The sequence below is a fragment of the Polyodon spathula genome, chromosome 3 (genome assembly GCF_017654505.1).
Source record: "Polyodon spathula isolate WHYD16114869_AA chromosome 3, ASM1765450v1, whole genome shotgun sequence".
Taxonomy (NCBI): domain Eukaryota; kingdom Metazoa; phylum Chordata; class Actinopteri; order Acipenseriformes; family Polyodontidae; genus Polyodon; species Polyodon spathula.
Genome location: NC_054536.1, coordinates 42,091,414 through 42,104,245, shown reverse-complemented (window position 1 = coordinate 42,104,245; position 12,832 = coordinate 42,091,414). Strand labels below are relative to the sequence as shown.

Here is a 12,832-nt window from a genome sequence, read left to right as displayed (position 1 = left end):
GATTGCTAATCAATCGTTCAATTGGAGTCGCAGTACAACTGCACATGAATTAATAAAGTGCAATTCCCCGTGCTCGCATATTATTACTTTTTACTTGCACGTGAAGTGCTGTGCAATCCTCATACCTAAATACAAATATACATTTTAAACACTTGTGTTACACAGACCCGTTTATATCCCGTGTACCAATGACTATACACCAACATTAACATACAACATATAACACAAAATACACACAGGGGCGGGTACTTTGCCACACAGCTCTACATTTTTTTTAAATTAAATTTAATGATGCAAATTCGAAAACCAGTCGAAACCAGTTAATCGTTCTTGACAAACGTATTTGTCAATCCTGCCTGTCATCTCCACTTGTTTCCTGCAGGTGGCCATTGAGTCCGCTCCCTCTGATCACTGATGGGAAATGCTCTGGAGCGATCTGAGCGGTTCAGCAGGAACGGAACTGAACAAGTAGTTAAGTTGATTCTTTTACTGAGCTGCTCTGAGCCGCTCACTTACTTAACGCACCCACTGTGTGTCGTGTAGCCTTGGTGGCTGGTAATAGAGAAAAGGGTATGGTCATTGTGAATGGTAATCGAGAAAAAACTAAACAGAGCCTGAAAATGATAGTGAAATTAGAAAAGAACAGAAATCGGATACTTTCCAGTGTGGATGTTTGTCTTCTTCATTGATCTACATTCTTCAGGAACTGAAAGGATTGTACGGGATTTGTTTACAACCAACTGAGCCTCATGCTGTGGTCTACAAAAATGGAACTTTTTATTCCAAGAAGGAATGATTGTATATGTCCAGCAAATCTTGCTGTTAGTATCTGTGTCTGGGACAAGAAGGTAGAGGAAGATTGGGACTGGGTGTAGTCCTGTTTTATTGAAGAGAAAAACAATTGTTGTAAATACAGTTTTAGAGGGACACTGTGTGATGATTCATTGAGGAATATAAAATGAAAGTTTGAACAAATAATTACACTACTTCATGAAAGATTAGTTTGAAATGGTCTTATTTAACACTGACATACAACGAGTGCTGTTCCAGGGTTTGCCAGCAGAGGTCTTTGCATGGTGGAACAAAGCGAGCTGTATACTTGCCTGCAATACCAATATCCACCAGATCGTCGCAAAAGAGTCAGAAAGAGACCTGCGGGAAACAAGAACAGGATTCTCCCAAGGCCTTTTCAGGAAAACCCCAATCCGCCTGCAGATGCTACTGTGCCTTTAACAATAAGGACTGATTTCGCTTCTAGCAGACCATTGCTGCATGAAAAAAAAAAAAAAAATCTTGGAACCACATGACAGTTGTGTTATGTCTTGACACAACATTTAACCAATCAGAGAGTTTTATGTGTTAAGCACTCGAGAGGCTAAAATGTTAAAAATGATTGCTAAAAAAAAACTATTATTTTCAAAACAAAAATAGTGACAGTGAATGCAGGGGTTCAAAATAAGCTGGCGATCGGCACAATCCACCACCTAGTACTATATTTGCACCATCACAGAACTAACACGTCACATCAAGTTTATAAAATACTAAAAATACGTCCCATCAGGACATCTGATTATCATCCACAGATGGATGGTTTGTTGGAACGTTTCTATCAGACCCTGAAGCAGATGCTGAGATGATTTGTGAACCAGAGCAAAAGCATTGGGCATCTCTTCTTCCTTATCTCCTTTTTGCAGTGAGAGAGGTACCGCAGAGTTCAACAGGGTTCTCCCCCTTGAGCTCTTGTACAGCTGACAGCCTCCTGGCATTCTCAATCTGCTGCTGCTTCCCTCAGAATTGAAACTATGTGCTAAATGGCAGGGGCCATATGAAGTGATTTGGGCTATAGTAAAGGTTAATTATGAAATTAGATAGCCCGGTCACCGTAATGAACATGAAATTCATCATGTCAAAGAAGGCCTTATTTATAGCCCCAGGCAATGTAAAGGATGATTTAGGCCCCTGTCCAGAGACCCTTATAACTAAAATTATTTAGATGGGGGAACAATTGGTTTCAGATCAGCAAAAGTCGACAAAGTGGCGTTCGCAAAGAGGTATGGGACATGTTCGAAATTGGGGTGATTGAGCCTTCCAGGAGTGAGTGGTGCAGTCCAATTGTCATAGTGGCCAAGAAAGACAGCACAAACCGCTTCTGTGTGGACTTCCGGAAGGTAAGCGCTATTGCCAAGTTCGTTGGACCGGATGAAACCCTCCCAATAGAACACAAAGAAATGAAAGAAGTTATTTACAAACTGCTAATCCAGATCATGCAACAATCTCTTGACACAGGGGTTGTACCGACAGACTGGAGAATTGCAAACATAACACTGATCCACAAAAAGGGAAACAAAACCGAACCAGGTAACTACAGACCAATAGGCCTGACTTCTATTATATGTAAACTTATGGAAACTAGAGCCAAAATGGAACATTACCTATATGGTAACAGTATCCTGGGAGACAGTCACCATGGTTTAAGATAAGATGAGATCGTGTCTAACTAACCTGCTTGATTTTTTTGAGGATGCAACATTGATAATAGATAATTGCAAAGCATATGACAGGGTTTATTTAGATTTCCAGAAAGCTTTTGACAAAGTCCGACATAAAAGATTAATTCTCAAACTGAACGCAGTAGGGATTGAAGGAAATGCATGTACATGGATTAGGGATTGGATAACATGTAGAAAGCAGAAACTACTGATTAGAGGAGAAACCTCAAAATGGAGCGAGGAAACCAGTAGAGTACCACAGGGATCAGTGTTAGGTCCTCTGCTATTCATAATCTACATTAATGACTTAGATTCTGGTATAGTAAGCAAACTTGTTAAATTTGCAGATGAAAATAGGAGGAGTGCCAAATGCTGTTGCAGTAGCAAAGGTCATTCAAATTGATCTAAACAAGATTCAGGACTGGCCAGACACATGGCAAATGACATTTAATAGAGAAAAGTGTAAGGTACTGCACTCAGCCAATGCAAATGTGCTTTATAAACATCATATGGGACATACTGAAACTGAAGAAGGAATTTATGAAAAAGATCTAGGAGTATATGTTGACTCAGAAATGTCTTCATCTAGACATTGTGGAATCTATAAAAAAGGCCAACAAAATGCTTGGATATATTATGAAAAGTGTTGAATTTAAATCAAGGGAAGTAATGTTAAAACTTTGCATTAGTAAGACCTCATCTAGAATACTGTGTTCATTTCTGGTCACCTCACTACATAAAGGATATTGCTGCTCTAGAAAGAAGAGTGACCAGAATTATTCTGGGTTTAAAATGCATGTCATATGCAGACAGGCTAAAAGAATTGAATCTCTGTGGCGACCTGATTCAAGCATTCAAAATTCTAAAAAGTATTGACAATGTCGACCCAAGACACTTTTTCGTCCCGAAAAAAGAAACAAGGACCAGGGGTCACAAATGGAGATTAGACAAAGGGGCATTCAGAACAGAAAATAGGAGGCACTTTTATACACAGAGAATCGTGAGGGTGTGGAACCAACTCCCCAGTAATGTTGTTGAGGAGTAGAACACCCGATATTGTATATCAGTAAAAAGATGCATCCTCGGGAGTGCAACTACTCAGTGGTCGAAAAGGAGTGTTTGGCCATTAAATGGGGAGGGGGGAGTAATGTGAAAGGTACATTCAGCCAAGTGTTCCTATGGCTCCACTCTGAATGGTGGGTTACATGACAGAAATACAGTGATTCTTGGTGGTAAATCTCCCTCCTGACCTGTGAGGGCACTGAGTAGTGAGCACACAGTACCTTGGACGGGTTGGCCCGACAGTTCTTTCCCAGGGTTCAAGGGAAGTCGGCCAGCTAGAAAGGGGGCGGAACTCTGGTGCATTAACTCATCAATCCGGAAGGGAAACTATGTTGCAGTCACGGATTGAAGGGGTGGTTGCACTCATGTGTGACGGCATAAAAGGGGACGGAGAGACACAATCTGTTCCTTCGTTTTGGTTACGAGAAAGTAACTCAGAAGGCATTGTGATAACGTATCGTGAGTGTTTTGTTTCTTTTGTCTCTAATTGTTGCTTGTTGTATTAGTAGAAGTCTAACAGGTTCTGGAGCTGTTGCCAAGGGCCAGTACAAAATGTAGAACAGCACTACACTATTGTCACACAATAAACTGTATCACCCATCAAGCGCACTACAGCACGCACCCAGGACTGGTGACTGTATTTGTACATTCTGGGAAGAACACTTGTGTTTATTGTTTGGGATTTCAAACCCATTATTATTTACCCCCTGCACTACACATTGCTGTGTCTTGCCAGGGTTCATTATTTGGTCAGCAGACCTGGATTGTTAAAAATAAAAATTACACACCACATCACTCCTGCACCTGTACATTCCCCACCAACTTAAAATTAACTGAAGCCTTTTGTGCAGAAAATATACCTTTGCCTACACTTGATAATGCAAAATCTAAAGGGAGGACGGTCTACAGTTCTGCAGAAGCATGAACCTTGATTTGCAGCTCTTGCATTCCTTCCCCTGAGGTGCTTAACCTGTCAACAGTGTAAATACAGAACGATCCTTCTAATCTTTTAATGTACGTCTTACCACAGCTCTGTCTAAATAGACCTCAACCAAAAGGATATCTCGTTACAATCAGAACATGTATTTTAAAAACCTACATTTCAGTGTTTAATTATTTTTACATCGGACAAGGTATAGATATTAAAAGGTATTCCTGTTAAGTTTGTTTTTTAAAAGGTACTTTAAAAAAAAAAAAAAAAAATCTACATTTACTTTTGACTAGAAGCATGTAAAAGAATACAAGTTAAATAGATTAAATATATACTTACTTTTCTTAGCACAATAACTCAAATATTACAGCATATTATATGATAAATATGTTTTAGAACAAAATGAGTACAATTTAAACATGAGCACAGATCCCCAATCCATAACACCGTCCATTTTACATGGGCCCCTTGTTGCAGCTACCCCCCCATACTACAATATTATAATAAGTGTAGTTACCATCACCTTAAAAGATAGACATATTAATGATTATGTAATGCAAGTAAAAACACTAATCCCATAAAGGGTATTTGGGGCAAGATCCGTTCTGAGTGACTTTTTGTACTATAGATATATAATAATAATAATAATAATAATAATAATAATATATATATATATATATATATATATATATTATATATATATATATATATATATATATATATATATATACATATACATATATATATATATATATATATATATATATATATATATATATATATACATATATATATATATATATATATATATATATATATATATATATATATATATATACTTTAAAAATAATAATAATACCAATAATACCAAGAAAAACCTTCTGTATTGAAAACAAACACACAAATAATAAATGGTTGCAGTATCATATTCTGCATGTTAAGTTACAGTCAAGTTCTTAGTTGCTGTGTCTCCATCTGCTGGTTGAGATGTATGTAATGGAATGAATTGCTAACTTTGTGGTTGTATAACTTTATAATCCTATTACGTAATGTGGCTTACTGGATAAACTAAATTTGATTCTTGTTAAATGTTTTGGAAGGAAGGTAGCTATTCATGTTATTTGTTTGAATTTTGTTTATTTGGCTTGTGAGAATTCTTATTATTTCTACATATTTATTCTTTTCAAATAAATGTAATCATTTCACTCAAATATGCACTAACACACTGGGGATTTTATGTAAGAGGTTTATTATTTTAAAGTTTTAATTGTTTGTAAGATCAATTTCAACAGGAACATTGTAATTTTCATCTTCAGAGCTGTAGATTGTTAACTACATTGCAAAAGACTAAGTAAAAGCAGTCTCCTGAGGCAGAAGTGTAAAAAAAAAAAAATAATAATAATAATTATGTTTGAAACTGATTGTGGGATTTTAAAGGTATAGATTGCATACATACACTGCATTGCTTAAACTTAGAGAAAACCTCAAAAAGCAAGTCAAATTAAGAATATGCAATTTCACTGAAAAACAAAACAAATCATTTTACTATCTTTTATGGTATCTATTTTCTGATGTGAGCATGTGATTCTGGAAGTTGGAATTCCAGGAAATACTGGGCGTAGTATAATCCTATTGTCTTTGTCACTGAAAATGTCATGCGCATGTAGTTATGTAGCTTAAGACTGATCCAAAATTGAGAATAAGCTTTTTTTTTTCATTTTGAGGTAGGCAACAATGCTCTTAATAAACTGCTTAAATTGTGTTATTAATAATACTTTTTTAAAAATAAAAACAATAAGAAATTGGATACAGCTATGTCGCAGAATACCATGTGACACACAAATTGGAAAAAATTCAGTAGGCAGAGAAAGACATATTGTTGAATTTCATTTAATTAATTGGCCATTGTGTGACATGTAATTACTTTTTTTTTTATATATAATGAAAAAACAATAACTATTTGAATACTTAAAACAGAAATAAAACACTGAGGAACACTAATCACAGAATATAATCATAAGAGTTTCTCTACTGTTGTTAGGAAGTGAACAGAACAGAACAGTTTAATGAATATCAAATTCTTCTATCCATAAAAAAGGAGTAAAGCTTTGTCAATATTGCACTGTATTTCAAATAATAGATGAACCACTGTACACACACGACAATTTCTTTGCATATCTCACTGAGCAATTTCAGTGGCTGGCTACTAGGTCCAAGTACAGCAATTATATTTTCTCATTACACGTCTCATTTTTTTTATTGCACTGAATGGTCTGGACAGGATGTTCTGGCAGAGAAAGTACTCCTGGAAAAGACCTATATGTCATACCAAGCTGACCCCCAGACATTCTATCTGCTTGACAGAAATGGGTTTGTAAAGGTTCCAGCTATAAATAAACCAGACAGTTAAGAAAGAATTAGAAACAACTCCTAGCTGTCACTAGAACAAAGCCTGACACATTAAAACAGTCCGTTCGCCACTTTCTTCTATTTGTCTAAAGCATTTCAAAACATAAGAGTTTACTTACAGTCACAGGATGCTCATGAGACACCACTGAGAAGTCTTTTAATGGCTATTTTTTCCTTGCAATCCTTGTGAAACATTTTTGGAAAGACTTGTGACCTCTTGTCCCACGTGTTAAGGAACTGTATCAGACAAAAAGAAAAAGACCAAATGTCAATTATAAACATACTATTTTGTAAAATGTCCATGTTTTTTTAGGATGCATTTCACCAATTCTCTCTATCCATTAAATCTGAGAATCATACAGCTTCCATTTCTTATGCGTGGTTACCTCACTCTTGTTGGCATCTTGTACCTATTCCTGCTGTTAAATTAATATGCTCATAAGCGTGACATATCTAGGGGACTTGGCGGGACTTGGTTAAACCATCATAACTCTGGCAGTCTCACAAAGAGCAATGATGAGGTCTGTGTGTTTGCTTCTAATTACTAAAATGTAAAAAACAAATAATACCTTATCATATGTAATTAAACCAATTACCATTTTATTTTTGTTGGTCTACATTCATTTTGGCTTCATAAATTATTCTGGCCATCTGGAAAACCTCTAAATTATACTGTTCCTTTAATGTATTTCAGCTATGCTGTAGATTGTGGGCTATTTTTAGGGTTTAAGATACAATACAGTTTATATACTGCCTTTCAACATTTATTTGTGTGTTCCAATACTTATTATACATGCAATGGCCCAGACAACCCAAGCATTCAGATTGTTTGAAAAGGATTTCATCCAGCCAATTCAATTGTCACTGTACAATCAGCCTCATTACATCCATCCATTATCATTAACCACTTAATCCTTTACAGGGTCACGGTGAGCCGGAGCCTAACCCAGCAGACACAGGGTGCAAGGCAGGACTACACTCTGGATGGGACGCCAGTTCATCGCAGGGCACCACACACGCGAACACAGGAAGAACATGCAAACTCCACACAAACAGACCCCTAGGCCGGAATCAAACCCAGTATCCTGGTGCTGTGAAGCAGCAGCGCTAACCACAACGCCACCATGCCACCCAGCCTCATTACCCTAATATAGCCAACTGAAATGTCATTGTATCAGATAGTTTGTATCAGATGGAAATGATGCAACAATAAAATTAGCTATACTGGTTAATTATTGTTATATAACTATATATCATACACAGTATAGTATACGGCAGGGGTACTCAATAGGCGGACTCTGGTCCGAATCTGGACTGCAACTACATGTTGATAGGATCGCCAAGTCATATGCCAATCTGTGTTTTTACTTGCATTCACATTGCAAATGCTGTGAATTCTTCAGACAGCATAGTTCTTATGAGAGTGTAGTATGTACAAGAAAATGTACAAGAAGTCAATTAGCAGCTCAAATGACGTGGGTTGGCTGCTATGGCCTGTTTTGTAAGCGTCAACATATCACTTCTCTATGGCTAATAAAACAACCGTTCTAGTGCTATAAAGTGGTACATCGTCACAATATGGTACGAGTACCAAAACTTGACCCATGGAATGTTAGAAAGTAGTACATGGTCATATTGAAAGTGGTACACTGTGAGATTTTGGTACAGGTGCTATCTATTGCAATGTGATGTGTTTTCCTATTGTTAAACAGAGGTACATTTACCATTAATTATTAATTTTTGCAAACATTAATTATACATTATTTTTTTGCAAACTTAAAATGGAATCAGACAATCAATTTTTCTAAAAAGAAAAAAGCTATTCATGACGGGACAGGAAATGGCTGAGCAGTGACGTCAGACCAGATGCAGGAACAGAAAGACCGAAGGCAAGTTCTGCAGGCAAAAAAGACGCGTTGTGAGGCGTTTAATAAAGAACCAAAAAAAAACCAAAAAACTATTAAACAAAAAACACTTGCTCACAGAGCAAAAGAAAAGATGTAAACAAAATAATCATGAACACAAAACACTACAAATACGATCCAGGTCAGGCTGGGCAAATTGCTTTTATTGTTCCTAGACGTTTCTTTTTTGTTTTTAAATTAATCTCTCTCTCTCTCTCTCTCTCTCTCTCTCTCTCTCTCTCTCTCTCCGCATCTCAAACACCCCAACTAGAGTGCAGAGAGCTGCAGACTTTTATTTACTATGGCCGAAGGGTTAACTATCAATTCTCCCATCTACGCTACCAGTTGTGGTGATCCCAGCCCACACCATAACTGATCTCCCGCCTAAACTATCATTGGGTACCATGTTGCAGCTAGTGTAACACTCTGTGACTGTGCCAAACACATCTCCCATCTTTGAAGCCAAGATTAAACTTTGATTCATCAGACCACATTGGTGCAATTTGCTGCAATCCACCCCAGATGGTCACAGCACCATTGAATTGAGCCTGATGATGGTGGTTCATCATTTGAGATGGAACACAGGGGCATCATGCATACAAACCTGAATAGGCTATTTCTGATTGTCTGGATGTATACATTGTAGCCAGCATCTTGACAGAGTTGCCTTGCCTTTCTAGTGCGATTTCCCAGGGATAAATTAATGATCTTCCCAGTCTGCCATTGGTCACTTTTGGACACCCACTTTTCCAAGAAAATGTAGTATGCTTAACTTTTTGTAAGCAGTTATATGAAGATGTGATATCTAAAATAAAGGCCATGTTACCAGAAGTTCACCCCATATCAAAGGCTTGCCTCAGAAAGTGCTCACCTCTGGTACCATTCAGATGCATACAATCACATTAAAGTTAAAAAAAAGAACAATATTTATTTTAATTTCCTGTTTTGTTGATTTGATTTGTTGTTTCATTGGTATTCAACAGAATCTTTTAAAGGTCATAGATTACCATTCATAACATTTTTGTCAGAGGAAAAAGAAAACAAAGGAAAAAAAGATCACACATTTATATTTTTGGTTATGTCACATTGCCGTTAGAACTGTCTGTTATCTCTTCCTACATAAGCAATGGGCTTGAATTCCCTTCATGTGCACTTCATTCCAGGAAGCTGTTTTTAAAAAGATACGGCATTCATTTTCCACTGTATCGCAAGAGCAGGGAAAGGGCTGGATGTGTGGCTCACTAAAAAAAAGCAGATTTATTGTTTCTCACAATTTACAATTGTTGTTCCTTCAGCTGTTAATGAGCTTCCAGTCATTTCAAACAATCATAGGACGCAAGTATAAAGGAGAGTTTTCCATTCCCTTTTCTGTCACTATGCCTGACACTAATATAGTACAACTATCTTTCCAGGTATTCTGTTTTTAAGTGGCGTTATGACTTTTCACCATCTGAAAATTCTATATTTAAACAATTCATGGGTTATGGATTAATTTTTTTTGTTCAAGATGAGTACTTAAAAGGATGAACTGTGAAGTGCAAAAAAAGGAAAAGTTCACGTACAAGCACATAAATATGAAATTGTTTTTTTTAAAACAGGTTAGTGGAGTTACTGGAATACATTTAACAGTATTCACAAACAAAAAATGCAGGCAGACAAGCCTAGAAGCTATAAGGAAAAAAAAATAAAAAAACAAACCTGTCAAACATTATTAAGAATGAATGGAAACATTTTTGGTTGAGTGATATTTGTTTTCCATTACTTTAATGATATATATATATATATATATATATATATATATATATATATATATATATATATATATATATACAATATATATTTTTGTATGCCTACAGTAAAATAATGTTTTTTGGTGTTTCTGCAGATTATGCTTACATAATAACAATGTTTTTTGGTGGTGTTTAATGCAATTAGGTACATCCATTCCAGTAAGGTTTATATCTGTTATTGGTAAAAAAAAAAAAAATATGAATAAAACAATAATTATTTATATTCTATAGGAGGGTCAATTAGGTCTTCCAAAATGTTCTTGTATTTTTCCATGTATAATTCCTATACAGCTATTCTATACGTAGATACAAATAAGTAAAGCCCCGTGAAATTATTTTTATTTGTTATAATTTTTTGTTTTATTTCACAAATTTTGTTTTTCGTTGAATCCACTAAAAATGCTGTTTTATTTTGTTTTGTTACAGAAACACATTTATAAAATAACTCAAACATATATATATATATATATATATATATATATATATATATATATATATATATATATATATATATATATGTTATGGACTGTTGCCAAAATTGGGCAGTTGCCATAATGCCTGGGCAGTTGGTGAAGTGCCCAGCTACAGCGGTCAGATGCCGAATATTATGTAATTTTGGCATCTGCCCAGGCAGTTCGTCAACTGCCCACAGCCACCTGAGAAAAGACTAAAGAAAGACTTTAGTATGCCCTGTTGTAACAAATGAAAGGCTAATGGAAAGTAACACAGCAGTGTTCATCCTCTTGATATCTGCTGCAGTTCTCAATAATAGTTCATCAGTCGAATAATCATTAGACCGAGTTGAATCGTTGATATTTATTTTTGTTTATTTGTTTTAATGAAATGCTGAGGAAAATGTCTAATTGTCTGAGATCAGATGTCAACTAATGTTAGACATGAAATAATATTGTTTGTATGTGTAAAAAATATTTTCCACAGAACGAAAACTTTTTATAAGAAAACTTTTTCTTCTGAGTCAAATTTTCTTCCTGAGTTTCGGGTAACTGTATTTAACTGGGTGACTTTTACATGTTTAAACTTAAATGTGATTATTAGTCTCTTGCTGATACTGAATCATTCAAACAATGCAGCTCAGAAATTTGTATTGTATTACTGCAATAAGAATAAAATAAAACATTGTTGCATTTTATCCTGGACTCACTTTGTCCACCGCTATTTTTAATTATCTGTACAGTAAATACTGCTAAGCCTGCACACCCTGTGGATACCAAGCCTGCGACGCCTGGGGCTGCCAAGCCTGGATTGCCTAGTTTGTCAGTTTGTCTAGGGATGTCTGTTCGTCACCGCCCGGGAGTCTTTCTATGTTGGAGGAGCCAACATGGCCACTGTCAGCGTTGCCACTGCTGGCTACACGTCCAGAGGAGGCAGCATGTCCGCTGCCAGGATTGCCCGTGCTGGAGGAGCCAGCCTTGCCACTACTAGTGTTGCCACTGGCAGCATTTTCACTGCCAGGATTGACTTTGCTGGAAGAGCCAACCTGGCCACTGTCAGCATTGACACTGTCAGCGATGCCACTGCTTTCTACATTTCCAGAGGAGGCAGCATGTCTTCTACCAGGATTGCCCCTGTTGGAGGAGCCAGCCTTGCCACTCTCAGCATTTCTGCTGCCAGCATTAGCTTTGCTGGCTACATGTCCAAAGGAGGCAGCATTTCCACTGCCAGAGTGTGCTGCACAGCTGTCAGCCTTTCCACTACCATCATGGTCACTGTAGGAGGGCCTCACACTGTGGCCACCCATGAGCCCATTAGTAGCTCCGTTCAGGTGCCAGGACCCAGACCGTGACTTTTGGGCCTTTAAGGGGGAGGTGGCCTTTAAGGCCACATGTGCTACGCGCAAGGGGGGAGATGTGTGACAGGTACACCCTGCCCCTGTGCATATTTTGTATTATTTTATATTTGGTTTGTTGTATTATGATTTGAATGTATTTTATTTTTTTGCACTGCTGTTTTAGGTTGGCAGGGAAGGGTTTATTGCCTCCCTTGCCAAATCACTTGACGTGTAGAATGTGCCTGAGCAGGATTGAATGATTGACAAGCAGTCAAGCTCAGGCACAGCTGCATAAAAGAGGTAGGAACGAAAGAGAGTGACGTGAGTGAAAACAATAACGTGTTGAAGTTGAACCAGCACAGTACTTGTTGTGTATCTGTTTGTCTGTTTTGGCCACCATGCCATTTTGTTTTGTGTTAAGTGTTTTCTGTTTTGTGTTCAAACCTTTTAATTCAATT

The 12,832-nt window shown here is 36.9% G+C and overlaps 1 protein-coding gene across 1 annotated transcript in view; it reads right to left on the bottom strand.

Moving 5' to 3' along the window:
* gmds (GDP-mannose 4,6-dehydratase) overlaps positions 1–7,044 on the bottom strand; it is a 449,938-nt gene extending 442,894 nt beyond the window's left edge. Inside the window, exon 1 of the mRNA XM_041245279.1 lies at positions 7,011–7,044. The gene's annotated coding sequence lies outside the window, so the exon portion shown is untranslated. The remainder of the gene's footprint in view (positions 1–7,010) is intronic.
* Positions 7,045–12,832: the final 5,788 nt, after the last annotated feature.